Consider the following 16277-nt stretch of genomic DNA (forward strand, 5'->3'; position numbering starts at 1 on the left):
AGCGCAGGGCCTGGTGTGATGTGAGTGGCCTGAGCAAGAGCCACAGGCCCTGGTGTGGTGTAAGTGGCCTCAGCCAGAAGCCACAGTCCCTGGTGTGGTGTAAGTGGCCTCAGCCAGCAGCCACAGGCCCTGGTGTGGTGTAAGTGGCCTCAGCCAGCAGCCACAGTCCCTGGTGTGGTGTAAGTGGCCTCAGCCAGCAGCCACAGGCCCTGGTGTGGTGTAAGTGACCTCAGCCAGCAGCCACAGTCCCTGGTGTGGTGTAAGTGGCCTCAGCCAGCAGCCACAGGCCCTGGTGTGGTGTAAGTGACCTCAGCCAGCAGCCACAGGCCCTGGTGTGGTGTAAGTGGCCTCAGCCAGCAGCCACAGGCCCTGGTGTGGTGTAAGTGGCCTGAGCCAGCTGCCACAGGCCCTGGTGTGGTGTAAGTGGCCTCAGCCAGAAGCCACAGGCACTGGTGTGGTGTAAGTGCCCTCAGCCAGCAGCCACAGGCCCTGGTGTGGTGTAAGTGACCTCAGCCAGCAGCCACAGGCCCTGGTGTGGTGTAAGTGGCCTCAGCCAGCAGCCACAGGCCCTGGTGTGGTGTAAGTGGCCTCAGCCAGTGCCACAGGCCCTGGTGTGGTGTAAGTGGCCTGAGCAAGAGTCACAGACCCTGGTGTGGTGTAATTGGCCTCAATAGCAACTAATGCCCTGGTGTGGTGTAGGTGGCCTCAGCCAGCAGCCACAGGCCCTGGTGTGGTGTAAGTGGCCTCAGCCAGTGCCACAGGCCCTGGTGTGGTGTAAGGGGCCTCAATAGCAACTAATGCCCTGGTGTGGTGTAAGTGGCCTCAGCCAGCAGCCACAGGCACTGGTGTGGTGTAAGTGCCCTCAGCCAGCAGCCACAGGCCCTGGTGTGGTGTAAGTGGCCTCAGCCAGCAGCCACAGGCCCTGGTGTGGTGTAAGTGGCCTGAGCAAGAGCCACAGGCCCTGGTGTGGTGTAAGTGGCCTCAGCCAGAAGCCACAGGCACTGGTGTGGTGTAAGTGACCTCAGCCAGCAGCCACAGGCCCTGGTGTGGTGTAAGTGGCCTCAGCCAAAAGCCACAGGCACTGGTGTGGTGTAAGTGCCCTCAGCCAGCAGCCACAGGCACTGGTGTGGTGTAAGTGACCTCAGCCAGCAGCCACAGGCCCTGGTGTGGTGTAAGTGGCCTCAGCCAGCAGCCACAGGCCCTGGTGTGGTGTAAGTGGCCTCAGCCAGTGCCACAGGCCCTGGTGTGGTGTAAGTGGCCTGAGCAAGAGTCACAGACCCTGGTGTGGTGTAATTGGCCTCAATAGCAACTAATGCCCTGGTGTGGTGTAAGTGGCCTCAGCCAGCAGCCACAGGCCCTGGTGTGGTGTAAGTGGCCTGAGCAAGAGCCACAGGCCCTGGTGTGGTGTAAGTGGCCTCAGCCAGAAGCCACAGGCACTGGTGTGGTGTAAGTGGCCTCAGCCAGCAGCCACAGTCCCTGGTGTGGTGTAAGTGGCCTCAGCCAGCAGCCACAGGCCCTGGTGTGGTGTAAATGGCCTCAGCCAGCAGCCACAGGCCCTGGTGTGGTGTAAGTGGCCTCAGCCAGAGCCACAGGCCATGGTGTGGTGTAAGTGGCCTCAGCCAGTGCCACAGGCCCTGGTGTGGTGTAAGTGGCCTGAGCAAGAGCCACAGACCCTGGTGTGGTGTAATTGGCCTCAATAGCAACTAATGCCCTGGTGTGGTGTAGGTGGCCTCAGCCAGCAGCCACAGGCCCTGGTGTGGTGTAAGTGGCCTCAGCCAGTGCCACAGGCCCTGGTGTGGTGTAAGGGGCCTCAATAGCAACTAATGCCCTGGTGTGGTGTAAGTGGCCTCAGCCAGCAGCCACAGGCACTGGTGTGGTGTAAGTGGCCTCAGCCAGCAGCCACAGGCCCTGGTGTGGTGTAAGTGGCCTCAGCCAGCAGCCACAGGCCCTGGTGTGGTGTAAGTGGCCTGAGCCAGCTGCCACAGGCCCTAGTGTGGTGTAAGTGGCCTCAGCCAGAAGCCACAGGCACTGGTGTGGTGTAAGTGCCCTCAGCCAGCAGCCACACGCCCTGGTGTGGTGTAAGTGACCTCAGCCAGCAGCCAAAGGCCCTGGTGTGGTGTAAGTGGCCTCAGCCAGCAGCCACAGGCCCTGGTGTGGTGTAAGTGGCCTCAGCCAGTGCCACAGGCCCTGGTGTGGTGTAAGTGGCCTGAGCAAGAGTCACAGACCCTGGTGTGGTGTAATTGGCCTCAATAGCAACTAATGCCCTGGTGTGGTGTAGGTGGCCTCAGCCAGCAGCCACAGGCCCTGGTGTGGTGTAAGTGGCCTCAGCCAGTGCCACAGGCCCTGGTGTGGTGTAAGTGGCCTGAGCAAGAGCCACAGGCCCTGGTGTGGTGTAAGTGGCCTCAGCCAGAAGCCACAGGCACTGGTGTGGTGTAAGTGCCCTCAGCCAGCAGCCACAGGCACTGGTGTGGTGTAAGTGACCTCAGCCAGCAGCCACAGGCCCTGGTGTGGTGTAAGTGGCCTCAGCCAGAAGCCACAGGCACTGGTGTGGTGTAAGTGCCCTCAGCCAGCAGCCACAGGCACTGGTGTGGTGTAAGTGACCTCAGCCAGCAGCCACATGCCCTGGTGTGGTGTAAGTGGCCTCAGCCAGCAGCCACAGGCCCTGGTGTGGTGTAAGTGGCCTCAGCCAGTGCCACAGGCCATGGTGTGGTGTAAGTGGCCTGAGCAAGAGCCACAGACCCTGGTGTGGTGTAATTGGCCTCAATAGCAACTAATGCCCTGGTGTGGTGTAAGTGGCCTCAGCCAGCAGCCACAGGCCCTGGTGTGGTGTAAGTGGCCTCAGCCAGCAGCCACAGGCCCTGATGTGGTGTAAGTGGCCCCAGCCGGTCACTCAGGCCCTGGTGTGGTGTAGGTGGCATCAGCTAGCAGCACAAGACATTGGAAAACAGCCAAAAGCAATGTCGTTAATGTGCCCTCATTAATGGGCAGCTGCTTTTGGTCTTTTAATACACCCCTTCTCTGGATCAAAAGCTGTTCAATGACATGAAAATGAAAGGCTTACAGCACCAGGTATTCCCAGGTAGTCTCCCATCCAAGTACTAACCAAGCCCAGCCCTGCTTAGCTTCCGAGATCAGACGAGGTCGGGCGTGCTCAGGGTGGTATGGCCGTAAGCTGCTGGCCCCAGCACAATGTCTCAATTTATGGATTCAACTATTTAGGTGGCAAGTACCTGAAGTTACGAAGACAATCCTTTAACCATACCTGCATGTTTGCATAATACCCTAACCCAAAGGCTCAGTTTAGCATTTATCTAACAGCACAGGCCCTGGATTGTTGAAGATGGCCTCAGGAACCAGCACAGGGCCTGGTGTCTTGTACATGGCCACAGCTAGCAGCACAGGGCCTGGTTTGGTGAAAATGGCCTCGGCCAGAAGCGCAGGGCCTGGTGTGATGTGAGTGGCCTGAGCAAGAGCCACAGGCCCTGGTGTGGTGTAAGTGGCCTCAGCCAGAAGCCACAGGCCCTGGTGTGGTGTAAGTGGCCTCAGCCAGCAGCCACAGGCCCTGGTGTGGTGTAAGTGGCCTCAGCCAGCAGCCACAGGCCCTGGTGTGGTGTAAGTGGCCTCAGCCAGAGCCACAGGCCCTGGTGTGGTGTAAGTGGCCTCAGCCAGTGCCACAGGCCCTGGTGTGGTGTAAGTGACCTATATAGCAACTAATGCCCTGGTGTGGTGTAAGTGGCCTCAGCCAGCAGCCACAGGCCCTGGTGTGGTGTAAGTGGCCTCAGCCACTGCCACAGGCCCTGGTGTGGTGTAAGTGGCCTCAATAGCAACTAAGGCCCTGGTGTGGTGTAGGTGGCCTCAGCCAGCAGCCACAGGCCCTGGTGTGGTGTAAGTGGCCTCAGCCAGTGCCACAGGCCCTGGTGTGGTGTAAGTGGCCTGAGCAAGAGCCACAGACCATGGTGTGGTGTAATTGGTCTCAATAGCAACTAATGCTCTGGTGTGGTGTAAGTGGCCTCAGGCAGCAGCCACAGGCCCTGGTGTGGTGTAAGTGGCCTCAGCCAGCAGCCACAGGCCCTGATGTGGTGTAAGTGGCCCCAGCCGGTCACTCAGGCCCTGGTGTGGTGTAGGTGGCATCAGCTAGCAGCACAAGACATTGGAAAACAGCCAAAAGCAATGTCGTTAATGTGCCCTCATTAATGGGCAGCTGCTTTTGGTCTTTTAATACACCCCTTCTCTGGATCAAAAGCGGTTCAATGACATGAAAATGAAAGGCTTACAGCACCAGGTATTCCCAGGTAGTCTCCCATCCAAGTACTAACCAAGCCCAGCCCTGCTTAGCTTCCGAGATCAGACGAGGTCGGGCGTGCTCAGGGTGGTATGGCCGTAAGCTGCTGGCCCCAGCACAATGTCTCAATTTATGGATTCAACTGATTAGGTGGCAAGTACCTGAAGTTACGAAGACAATCCTTTAACCATACCTGCATGTTTGCATAATACCCTAACCCAAAGGCTCAGTTTAGCATTTATCTAACAGCACAGGCCCTGGATTGTTGAAGATGGCCTCAGGAACCAGCACAGGGCCTGGTGTGTTGTACATGGCCACAGCTAGCAGCACAGGGCCTGGTTTGGTGAAGATGGCCTCGGCCAGAAGCGCAGGGCCTGGTGTGATGTGAGTGGCCTGAGCAAGAGCCACAGGCCCTGGTGTGGTGTAAGTGGCCTCAGCCAGAAGCCACAGGCACTGGTGTGGTGTAAGTGGCCTCAGCCAGCAGCCACAGGCCCTGGTGTGGTGTAAGTGGCCTCAGCCAGCAGCCACAGGCCCTGGTGTGGTGTAAGTGGCCTCAGCCAGAGCCACAGGCCCTGGTGTGGTGTAAGTGGCCTCAGCCAGTGCCACAGGCCCTGGTGTGGTGTAAGTGGCCTGAGCAAGAGCCACAGACCCTGGTGTGGTGTAATTGGCCTCAATAGCAACTAATGCCCTGGTGTGGTGTAGGTGGCCTCAGCCAGCAGCCACAGGCCCTGGTGTGGTGTAAGTGGCCTCAGCCAGCAGCCACAGGCCCTGGTGTGGTGTAAGTGGCCTGAGCAAGAGCCACAGACCCTGGTGTGGTGTAATTGGCCTCAATAGCAACTAAGGCCCTGGTGTGGTGTAGGTGGCCTCAGCCAGCAGCCACAGGCCCTGGTGTGGTGTAAGTGGCCTCAGCCAGCAGCCACAGGCCCTGGTGTGGTGTAAGTGGCCTCAGCCAGCAGCCACAGGCCCTGATGTGGTGTAAGTGGCCTCAGCCAGAGCCACAGGCCCTGGTGTGGTGTAAGTGGCCTCAGCCAGCAGCCACAGGCCCTGGTGTGGTGTAAGTGGCCTCAGCCAGAGCCACAGGCCCTGATGTGGTGTAAGTGGCCCCAGCCGGTCACTCAGGCCCTGGTGTGGTGTAGGTGGCATCAGCTAGCAGCACAAGACATTGGAAAACAGCCAAAAGCAATGTCGTTAATGTGCCCTCATTAATGGGCAGCTGCTTTTGGTCTTTTAATACACCCCTTCTCTGGATCAAAAGCGGTTCAATGACATGAAAATGAAAGGCTTACAGCACCAGGTATTCCCAGGCAGTCTCCCATCCAAGTACTAACCAAGCCCAGCCCTGCTTAGCTTCCGAGATCAGACGAGGTCGGGCGTGCTCAGGGTGGTATGGCCGTAAGCTGCTGGCCCCAGCACAATGTCTCAATTTATGGATTCAACTGATTAGGTGGCAAGTACCTGAAGTTACGAAGACAATCCTTTAACCATACCTGCATGTTTCCATAATACCCTAACCCAAAGGCTCAGTTTAGCATTTATCTAACAGCACAGGCCCTGGTGTGTTGTACATGGCCACAGCTAGCAGCACAGGGCCTGGTTTGGTGAAGATGGCCTCGGCCAGAAGCGCAGGGCCTGGTGTGATGTGAGTGGCCTGAGCAAGAGCCACAGGCCCTGGTGTGGTGTAAGTGGCCTCAGCCAGAAGCCACAGGCACTGGTGTGGTGTAAGTGGCCTCAGCCAGCAGCCACAGTCCCTGGTGTGGTGTAAGTGGCCTCAGCCAGCAGCCACAGGCCCTGGTGTGGTGTAAGTGGCCTCAGCCAGCAGCCACAGGCCCTGGTGTGGTGTAAGTGGCCTCAGCCAGCAGCCACAGGCCCTGGTGTGGTGTAAGTGGCCTCAGCCAGTGCCACAGGCCCTGGTGTGGTGTAAGTGGCCTGAGCAAGAGCCACAGACCCTGGTGTGGTGTAATTGGCCTCAATAGCAACTAATGCCCTGGTGTGGTGTAAGTGGCCTCAGCCAGCAGCCACAGGCCCTGGTGTGGTGTAAGTGGCCTCAGCCAGTGCCACAGGCCCTGGTGTGGTGTAAGGGGCCTCAATAGCAACTAAGGCCCTGGTGTGGTGTAAGTGGCCTCAGCCAGCAGCCACAGGCCCTGGTGTGGTGTAAGTGACCTCAGCCAGCAGCCACAGGCCCTGGTGTGGTGTAAGTGGCCTCAGCCAGCAGCCACAGGCCCTGGTGTGGTGTAAGTGGCCTCAGCCAGTGCCACAGGCCCTGGTGTGGTGTAAGTGGCCTGAGCAAGAGTCACAGACCCTGGTGTGGTGTAATTGGCCTCAATAGCAACTAATGCCCTGGTGTGGTGTAGGTGGCCTCAGCCAGCAGCCACAGGCCCTGGTGTGGTGTAAGGGGCCTCAATAGCAACTAATGCCCTGGTGTGGTGTAAGTGGCCTCAGCCAGCAGCCACAGGCACTGGTGTGGTGTAAGTGCCCTCAGCCAGCAGCCACAGGCCCTGGTGTGGTGTAAGTGGCCTCAGCCAGAAGCCACAGGCCCTGGTGTGGTGTAAGTGGCCTGAGCAAGAGCCACAGGCCCTGGTGTGGTGTAAGTGGCCTCAGCCAGAAGACACAGGCACTGGTGTGGTGTAAGTGCCCTCAGCCAGCAGCCACAGGCACTGGTGTGGTGTAAGTGACCTCAGCCAGCAGCCACAGGCCCTGGTGTGGTGTAAGTGGCCTCAGCCAGCAGCCACAGGCCCTGGTGTGGTGTAAGTGGCCTCAGCCAGAAGCCACAGGCACTGGTGTGGTGTAAGTGCCCTCAGCCAGCAGCCACAGGCACTGGTGTGGTGTAAGTGACCTCAGCCAGCAGCCACAGGCCCTGGTGTGGTGTAAGTGGCCTCAGCCAGCAGCCACAGGCCCTGGTGTGGTGTAAGTGGCCTCAGCCAGCAGCCACAGGCCCTGGTGTGGTGTAAGTGGCCTGAGCAAGAGTCACAGACCCTGGTGTGGTGTAATTGGCCTCAATAGCAACTAATGCCCTGGTGTGGTGTAGGTGGCCTCAGCCAGCAGCCACAGGCCCTGGTGTGGTGTAAGTGGCCTCAGCCAGTGCCACAGGCCCTGATGTGGTGTAAGTGGCCTGAGCAAGAGCCACAGACCCTGGTGTGGTGTAATTGGCCTCAATAGCAACTAATGCCCTGGTGTGGTGTAAGTGGCCTCAGCCAGCAGCCACAGGCCCTGGTGTGGTGTAAGTGGCCTCAGCCAGCAGCCACAGGCCCTGATGTGGTGTAAGTGGCCCCAGCCGGTCACTCAGGCCCTGGTGTGGTGTAGGTGGCATCAGCTAGCAGCACAATACATTGGAAAACAGCCAAAAGCAATGTCGTTAATGTGCCCTCATTAATGGGCAGCTGCTTTTGGTCTTTTAATACACCCCTTCTCTGGATCAAAAGCGGTTCAATGACATGAAAATGAAAGGCTTACAGCACCAGGTATTCCCAGGTAGTCTCCCATCCAAATACTAACCAAGCCCAGCCCTGCTTAGCTTCCGAGATCAGACGAGGTCGGGCATGCTCAGGGTGGTATGGCCGTAAGCTGCTGGCCCCAGCACAATGTCTCAATTTATGGATTCAACTGATTAGGTGGCAAGTACCTGAAGTTACGAAGACAATCCTTTAACCATACCTGCATGTTTGCATAATACCCTAACCCAAAGGCTCAGTTTAGCATTTATCTAACAGCACAGGCCCTGGATTGTTGAAGATGGCCTCAGGAACCAGCACAGGGCCTGGTGTGTTGTACATGGCCACAGCTAGCAGCACAGGGCCTGGTTTGGTGAAGATGGCCTCGGCCAGAAGCGCAGGGCCTGGTGTGATGTGAGTGGCCTGAGCAAGAGCCACAGGCCCTGGTGTGGTGTAAGTGGCCTCAGCCAGAAGCCACAGTCCCTGGTGTGGTGTAAGTGGCCTCAGCCAGCAGCCACAGGCCCTGGTGTGGTGTAAGTGGCCTCAGCCAGCAGCCACAGTCCCTGGTGTGGTGTAAGTGGCCTCAGCCAGCAGCCACAGGCCCTGGTGTGGTGTAAGTGACCTCAGCCAGCAGCCACAGTCCCTGGTGTGGTGTAAGTGGCCTCAGCCAGCAGCCACAGGCCCTGGTGTGGTGTAAGTGACCTCAGCCAGCAGCCACAGGCCCTGGTGTGGTGTAAGTGGCCTCAGCCAGCAGCCACAGGCCCTGGTGTGGTGTAAGTGGCCTGAGCCAGCTGCCACAGGCCCTGGTGTGGTGTAAGTGGCCTCAGCCAGAAGCCACAGGCACTGGTGTGGTGTAAGTGCCCTCAGCCAGCAGCCACAGGCCCTGGTGTGGTGTAAGTGACCTCAGCCAGCAGCCACAGGCCCTGGTGTGGTGTAAGTGGCCTCAGCCAGCAGCCACAGGCCCTGGTGTGGTGTAAGTGGCCTCAGCCAGTGCCACAGGCCCTGGTGTGGTGTAAGTGGCCTGAGCAAGAGTCACAGACCCTGGTGTGGTGTAATTGGCCTCAATAGCAACTAATGCCCTGGTGTGGTGTAGGTGGCCTCAGCCAGCAGCCACAGGCCCTGGTGTGGTGTAAGTGGCCTCAGCCAGTGCCACAGGCCCTGGTGTGGTGTAAGGGGCCTCAATAGCAACTAATGCCCTGGTGTGGTGTAAGTGGCCTCAGCCAGCAGCCACAGGCACTGGTGTGGTGTAAGTGCCCTCAGCCAGCAGCCACAGGCCCTGGTGTGGTGTAAGTGGCCTCAGCCAGCAGCCACAGGCCCTGGTGTGGTGTAAGTGGCCTGAGCAAGAGCCACAGGCCCTGGTGTGGTGTAAGTGGCCTCAGCCAGAAGCCACAGGCACTGGTGTGGTGTAAGTGACCTCAGCCAGCAGCCACAGGCCCTGGTGTGGTGTAAGTGGCCTCAGCCAAAAGCCACAGGCACTGGTGTGGTGTAAGTGCCCTCAGCCAGCAGCCACAGGCACTGGTGTGGTGTAAGTGACCTCAGCCAGCAGCCACAGGCCCTGGTGTGGTGTAAGTGGCCTCAGCCAGCAGCCACAGGCCCTGGTGTGGTGTAAGTGGCCTCAGCCAGTGCCACAGGCCCTGGTGTGGTGTAAGTGGCCTGAGCAAGAGTCACAGACCCTGGTGTGGTGTAATTGGCCTCAATAGCAACTAATGCCCTGGTGTGGTGTAAGTGGCCTCAGCCAGCAGCCACAGGCCCTGGTGTGGTGTAAGTGGCCTGAGCAAGAGCCACAGGCCCTGGTGTGGTGTAAGTGGCCTCAGCCAGAAGCCACAGGCACTGGTGTGGTGTAAGTGGCCTCAGCCAGCAGCCACAGTCCCTGGTGTGGTGTAAGTGGCCTCAGCCAGCAGCCACAGGCCCTGGTGTGGTGTAAATGGCCTCAGCCAGCAGCCACAGGCCCTGGTGTGGTGTAAGTGGCCTCAGCCAGAGCCACAGGCCATGGTGTGGTGTAAGTGGCCTCAGCCAGTGCCACAGGCCCTGGTGTGGTGTAAGTGGCCTGAGCAAGAGCCACAGACCCTGGTGTGGTGTAATTGGCCTCAATAGCAACTAATGCCCTGGTGTGGTGTAGGTGGCCTCAGCCAGCAGCCACAGGCCCTGGTGTGGTGTAAGTGGCCTCAGCCAGTGCCACAGGCCCTGGTGTGGTGTAAGGGGCCTCAATAGCAACTAATGCCCTGGTGTGGTGTAAGTGGCCTCAGCCAGCAGCCACAGGCACTGGTGTGGTGTAAGTGGCCTCAGCCAGCAGCCACAGGCCCTGGTGTGGTGTAAGTGGCCTCAGCCAGCAGCCACAGGCCCTGGTGTGGTGTAAGTGGCCTGAGCCAGCTGCCACAGGCCCTAGTGTGGTGTAAGTGGCCTCAGCCAGAAGCCACAGGCACTGGTGTGGTGTAAGTGCCCTCAGCCAGCAGCCACACGCCCTGGTGTGGTGTAAGTGACCTCAGCCAGCAGCCAAAGGCCCTGGTGTGGTGTAAGTGGCCTCAGCCAGCAGCCACAGGCCCTGGTGTGGTGTAAGTGGCCTCAGCCAGTGCCACAGGCCCTGGTGTGGTGTAAGTGGCCTGAGCAAGAGTCACAGACCCTGGTGTGGTGTAATTGGCCTCAATAGCAACTAATGCCCTGGTGTGGTGTAGGTGGCCTCAGCCAGCAGCCACAGGCCCTGGTGTGGTGTAAGTGGCCTCAGCCAGTGCCACAGGCCCTGGTGTGGTGTAAGTGGCCTGAGCAAGAGCCACAGGCCCTGGTGTGGTGTAAGTGGCCTCAGCCAGAAGCCACAGGCACTGGTGTGGTGTAAGTGCCCTCAGCCAGCAGCCACAGGCACTGGTGTGGTGTAAGTGACCTCAGCCAGCAGCCACAGGCCCTGGTGTGGTGTAAGTGGCCTCAGCCAGAAGCCACAGGCACTCTTGTGGTGTAAGTGCCCTCAGCCAGCAGCCACAGGCACTGGTGTGGTGTAAGTGACCTCAGCCAGCAGCCACATGCCCTGGTGTGGTGTAAGTGGCCTCAGCCAGCAGCCACAGGCCCTGGTGTGGTGTAAGTGGCCTCAGCCAGTGCCACAGGCCATGGTGTGGTGTAAGTGGCCTGAGCAAGAGCCACAGACCCTGGTGTGGTGTAATTGGCCTCAATAGCAACTAATGCCCTGGTGTGGTGTAAGTGGCCTCAGCCAGCAGCCACAGGCCCTGGTGTGGTGTAAGTGGCCTCAGCCAGCAGCCACAGGCCCTGATGTGGTGTAAGTGGCCCCAGCCGGTCACTCAGGCCCTGGTGTGGTGTAGGTGGCATCAGCTAGCAGCACAAGACATTGGAAAACAGCCAAAAGCAATGTCGTTAATGTGCCCTCATTAATGGGCAGCTGCTTTTGGTCTTTTAATACACCCCTTCTCTGGATCAAAAGCTGTTCAATGACATGAAAATGAAAGGCTTACAGCACCAGGTATTCCCAGGTAGTCTCCCATCCAAGTACTAACCAAGCCCAGCCCTGCTTAGCTTCCGAGATCAGACGAGGTCGGGCGTGCTCAGGGTGGTATGGCCGTAAGCTGCTGGCCCCAGCACAATGTCTCAATTTATGGATTCAACTATTTAGGTGGCAAGTACCTGAAGTTACGAAGACAATCCTTTAACCATACCTGCATGTTTGCATAATACCCTAACCCAAAGGCTCAGTTTAGCATTTATCTAACAGCACAGGCCCTGGATTGTTGAAGATGGCCTCAGGAACCAGCACAGGGCCTGGTGTCTTGTACATGGCCACAGCTAGCAGCACAGGGCCTGGTTTGGTGAAAATGGCCTCGGCCAGAAGCGCAGGGCCTGGTGTGATGTGAGTGGCCTGAGCAAGAGCCACAGGCCCTGGTGTGGTGTAAGTGGCCTCAGCCAGAAGCCACAGGCCCTGGTGTGGTGTAAGTGGCCTCAGCCAGCAGCCACAGGCCCTGGTGTGGTGTAAGTGGCCTCAGCCAGCAGCCACAGGCCCTGGTGTGGTGTAAGTGGCCTCAGCCAGAGCCACAGGCCCTGGTGTGGTGTAAGTGGCCTCAGCCAGTGCCACAGGCCCTGGTGTGGTGTAAGTGACCTATATAGCAACTAATGCCCTGGTGTGGTGTAAGTGGCCTCAGCCAGCAGCCACAGGCCCTGGTGTGGTGTAAGTGGCCTCAGCCACTGCCACAGGCCCTGGTGTGGTGTAAGTGGCCTCAATAGCAACTAAGGCCCTGGTGTGGTGTAGGTGGCCTCAGCCAGCAGCCACAGGCCCTGGTGTGGTGTAAGTGGCCTCAGCCAGTGCCACAGGCCCTGGTGTGGTGTAAGTGGCCTGAGCAAGAGCCACAGACCATGGTGTGGTGTAATTGGTCTCAATAGCAACTAATGCTCTGGTGTGGTGTAAGTGGCCTCAGGCAGCAGCCACAGGCCCTGGTGTGGTGTAAGTGGCCTCAGCCAGCAGCCACAGGCCCTGATGTGGTGTAAGTGGCCCCAGCCGGTCACTCAGGCCCTGGTGTGGTGTAGGTGGCATCAGCTAGCAGCACAAGACATTGGAAAACAGCCAAAAGCAATGTCGTTAATGTGCCCTCATTAATGGGCAGCTGCTTTTGGTCTTTTAATACACCCCTTCTCTGGATCAAAAGCGGTTCAATGACATGAAAATGAAAGGCTTACAGCACCAGGTATTCCCAGGTAGTCTCCCATCCAAGTACTAACCAAGCCCAGCCCTGCTTAGCTTCCGAGATCAGACGAGGTCGGGCGTGCTCAGGGTGGTATGGCCGTAAGCTGCTGGCCCCAGCACAATGTCTCAATTTATGGATTCAACTGATTAGGTGGCAAGTACCTGAAGTTACGAAGACAATCCTTTAACCATACCTGCATGTTTGCATAATACCCTAACCCAAAGGCTCAGTTTAGCATTTATCTAACAGCACAGGCCCTGGATTGTTGAAGATGGCCTCAGGAACCAGCACAGGGCCTGGTGTGTTGTACATGGCCACAGCTAGCAGCACAGGGCCTGGTTTGGTGAAGATGGCCTCGGCCAGAAGCGCAGGGCCTGGTGTGATGTGAGTGGCCTGAGCAAGAGCCACAGGCCCTGGTGTGGTGTAAGTGGCCTCAGCCAGAAGCCACAGGCACTGGTGTGGTGTAAGTGGCCTCAGCCAGCAGCCACAGGCCCTGGTGTGGTGTAAGTGGCCTCAGCCAGCAGCCACAGGCCCTGGTGTGGTGTAAGTGGCCTCAGCCAGAGCCACAGGCCCTGGTGTGGTGTAAGTGGCCTCAGCCAGTGCCACAGGCCCTGGTGTGGTGTAAGTGGCCTGAGCAAGAGCCACAGACCCTGGTGTGGTGTAATTGGCCTCAATAGCAACTAATGCCCTGGTGTGGTGTAGGTGGCCTCAGCCAGCAGCCACAGGCCCTGGTGTGGTGTAAGTGGCCTCAGCCAGCAGCCACAGGCCCTGGTGTGGTGTAAGTGGCCTGAGCAAGAGCCACAGACCCTGGTGTGGTGTAATTGGCCTCAATAGCAACTAAGGCCCTGGTGTGGTGTAGGTGGCCTCAGCCAGCAGCCACAGGCCCTGGTGTGGTGTAAGTGGCCTCAGCCAGCAGCCACAGGCCCTGGTGTGGTGTAAGTGGCCTCAGCCAGCAGCCACAGGCCCTGATGTGGTGTAAGTGGCCTCAGCCAGAGCCACAGGCCCTGGTGTGGTGTAAGTGGCCTCAGCCAGCAGCCACAGGCCCTGGTGTGGTGTAAGTGGCCTCAGCCAGAGCCACAGGCCCTGATGTGGTGTAAGTGGCCCCAGCCGGTCACTCAGGCCCTGGTGTGGTGTAGGTGGCATCAGCTAGCAGCACAAGACATTGGAAAACAGCCAAAAGCAATGTCGTTAATGTGCCCTCATTAATGGGCAGCTGCTTTTGGTCTTTTAATACACCCCTTCTCTGGATCAAAAGCGGTTCAATGACATGAAAATGAAAGGCTTACAGCACCAGGTATTCCCAGGCAGTCTCCCATCCAAGTACTAACCAAGCCCAGCCCTGCTTAGCTTCCGAGATCAGACGAGGTCGGGCGTGCTCAGGGTGGTATGGCCGTAAGCTGCTGGCCCCAGCACAATGTCTCAATTTATGGATTCAACTGATTAGGTGGCAAGTACCTGAAGTTACGAAGACAATCCTTTAACCATACCTGCATGTTTCCATAATACCCTAACCCAAAGGCTCAGTTTAGCATTTATCTAACAGCACAGGCCCTGGTGTGTTGTACATGGCCACAGCTAGCAGCACAGGGCCTGGTTTGGTGAAGATGGCCTCGGCCAGAAGCGCAGGGCCTGGTGTGATGTGAGTGGCCTGAGCAAGAGCCACAGGCCCTGGTGTGGTGTAAGTGGCCTCAGCCAGAAGCCACAGGCACTGGTGTGGTGTAAGTGGCCTCAGCCAGCAGCCACAGGCCCTGGTGTGGTGTAAGTGGCCTCAGCCAGCAGCCACAGGCCCTGGTGTGGTGTAAATGGCCTCAGCCAGCAGCCACAGGCCCTGGTGTGGTGTAAGTGGCCTCAGCCAGAGCCACAGGCCCTGGTGTGGTGTAAGTGGCCTCAGCCAGTGCCACAGGCCCTGGTGTGGTGTAATTGGCCTCAATAGCAACTAATGCCCTGGTGAGGTGTAGGTGGCCTCAGCCAGCAGCCACAGGCCCTGGTGTGGTGTAAGTGGCCTCAGCCAGTGCCACAGGCCCTGGTGTGGTGTAAGGGGCCTCAATAGCAACTAATGCCCTGGTGTGGTGTAAGTGGCCTCAGCCAGCAGCCACAGGCACTGGTGTGGTGTAAGTGGCCTCAGCCAGCAGCCACAGGCCCTGGTGTGGTGTAAGTGGCCTCAGCCAGCAGCCACAGGCCCTGGTGTGGTGTAAGTGGCCTGAGCCAGCTGCCACAGGCCCTGGTGTGGTGTAAGTGGCCTCAGCCAGAAGCCACAGGTACTGGTGTTGTGTAAGTGCCCTCAGCCAGCAGCCACAGGCCCTGGTGTGGTGTAAGTGACCTCAGCCAGCAGCCACAGGCCCTGGTGTGGTGTAAGTGGCCTCAGCCAGCAGCCACAGGCCCTGGTGTGGTGTAAGTGGCCTCAGCCAGTGCCACAGGCCCTGGTGTGGTGTAAGTGGCCTGAGCAAGAGTCACAGACCCTGGTGTGGTGTAATTGGCCTCAATAGCAACTAATGCCCTGGTGTGGTGTAGGTGGCCTCAGCCAGCAGCCACAGGCCCTGGTGTGGTGTAAGTGGCCTCAGCCAGTGCCACAGGCCCTGGTGTGGTGTAAGGGGCCTCAATAGCAACTAATGCCCTGGTGTGGTGTAAGTGGCCTCAGCCAGCAGCCACAGGCACTGGTGTGGTGTAAGTGCCCTCAGCCAGCAGCCACAGGCCCTGGTGTGGTGTAAGTGGCCTCAGCCAGCAGCCACAGGCCCTGGTGTGGTGTAAGTGGCCTCAGCAAGAGCCACAGGCCCTGGTGTGGTGTAAGTGGCCTCAGCCAGAAGCCACAGGCACTGGTGTGGTGTAAGTGCCCTCAGCCAGCAGCCACAGGCACTGGTGTGGTGTAAGTGACCTCAGCCAGCAGCCACAGGCCCTGGTGTGGTGTAAGTGGCCTCAGCCAGCAGCCACAGGCCCTGGTGTGGTGTAAGTGGCCTCAGCCAGTGCCACAGGCCCTAGTGTGGTGTAAGTGGCCTGAGCAAGAGTCACAGACCCTGGTGTGGTGTAATTGGCCTCAATAGCAACTAATGCCCTGGTGTGGTGTAGGTGGCCTCAGCCAGCAGCCACAGGCCCTGGTGTGGTGTAAGTGGCCTCAGCCAGTGCCACAGGCCCTGATGTGGTGTAAGTGGCCTGAGCAAGAGCCACAGACCCTGGTGTGGTGTAATTGGCCTCAATAGCAACTAATGCCCTGGTGTGGTGTAAGTGGCCTCAGCCAGAAGCCACAGGCACTGGTGTGGTGTAAGTGGCCTCAGCCAGCAGCCACAGGCCCTGATGTGGTGTAAGTGGCCCCAGCCAGCAGCCACAGGCCCTGGTGTGGTGTAAGTGGCCTCAGCCAAAAGCCACAGGCACTGGTGTGGTGTAAGTGCCCTCAGCCAGCAGCCACAGGCACTGGTGTGGTGTAAGTGACCTCAGCCAGCAGCCACAGGCCCTGGTGTGGTGTAAGTGGCCTCAGCCAGCAGCCACAGGCCCTGGTGTGGTGTAAGTGGCCTCAGCCAGCAGCCACAGGCCCTGGTGTGGTGTAAGTGGCCTGAGCAAGAGCCACAGGCCCTGGTGTGGTGTAAGTGGCCTCAGCCAGAAGCCACAGGCACTGGTGTGGTGTAAGTGGCCTCAGCCAGCAGCCACAGTCCCTGGTGTGGTGAAAGTGGCCTCAGCCAGCAGCCACAGGCCCTGGTGTGGTGTAAATGGCCTCAGCCAGCAGCCACAGGCCCTGGTGTGGTGTAAGTGGCCTCAGCCAGAGCCACAGGCCATGGTGTGGTGTAAGTGGCCTCAGCCAGTGCCACAGGCCCTGGTGTGGTGTAAGTGGCCTGAGCAAGAGCCACAGACCCTGGTGTGGTGTAATTGGCCTCAATAGCAACTAATGCCCTGGTGTGGTGT

The 16277-nt window shown here is 58.7% G+C and overlaps 7 non-coding genes across 7 annotated transcripts; all 7 read right to left on the minus strand.

Moving 5' to 3' along the window:
- Positions 1–3054: 3054 nt before the first annotated feature.
- LOC145427772 (5S ribosomal RNA) lies at positions 3055–3173 on the minus strand. The gene has a single exon (XR_013908314.1). It is a non-coding gene; the product is annotated as a 5S ribosomal RNA (ribosomal RNA).
- Positions 3174–4267: 1094 nt separating this feature from the next.
- LOC145427773 (5S ribosomal RNA) lies at positions 4268–4386 on the minus strand. Its single transcript, XR_013908315.1, has one exon. It is a non-coding gene; the product is annotated as a 5S ribosomal RNA (ribosomal RNA).
- Positions 4387–5561: 1175 nt separating this feature from the next.
- On the minus strand, positions 5562–5680 carry LOC145426513 (5S ribosomal RNA). Its single transcript, XR_013907223.1, has one exon. It is a non-coding gene; the product is annotated as a 5S ribosomal RNA (ribosomal RNA).
- Positions 5681–7725: 2045 nt separating this feature from the next.
- Positions 7726–7844, minus strand: LOC145427125 (5S ribosomal RNA). The gene has a single exon (XR_013907848.1). It is a non-coding gene; the product is annotated as a 5S ribosomal RNA (ribosomal RNA).
- A 3314-nt stretch (positions 7845–11158) lies between these two features.
- Positions 11159–11277, minus strand: LOC145427774 (5S ribosomal RNA). The gene has a single exon (XR_013908316.1). It is a non-coding gene; the product is annotated as a 5S ribosomal RNA (ribosomal RNA).
- A 1094-nt stretch (positions 11278–12371) lies between these two features.
- On the minus strand, positions 12372–12490 carry LOC145427775 (5S ribosomal RNA). The gene has a single exon (XR_013908317.1). It is a non-coding gene; the product is annotated as a 5S ribosomal RNA (ribosomal RNA).
- A 1175-nt stretch (positions 12491–13665) lies between these two features.
- LOC145426514 (5S ribosomal RNA) lies at positions 13666–13784 on the minus strand. The gene has a single exon (XR_013907224.1). It is a non-coding gene; the product is annotated as a 5S ribosomal RNA (ribosomal RNA).
- Positions 13785–16277: the final 2493 nt, after the last annotated feature.

Source organism: Astatotilapia calliptera, chromosome 3, assembly GCF_964374335.1.
Source record: "Astatotilapia calliptera chromosome 3, fAstCal68.1, whole genome shotgun sequence".
NCBI classification, from domain to species: Eukaryota; Metazoa; Chordata; class Actinopteri; order Cichliformes; family Cichlidae; genus Astatotilapia; species Astatotilapia calliptera.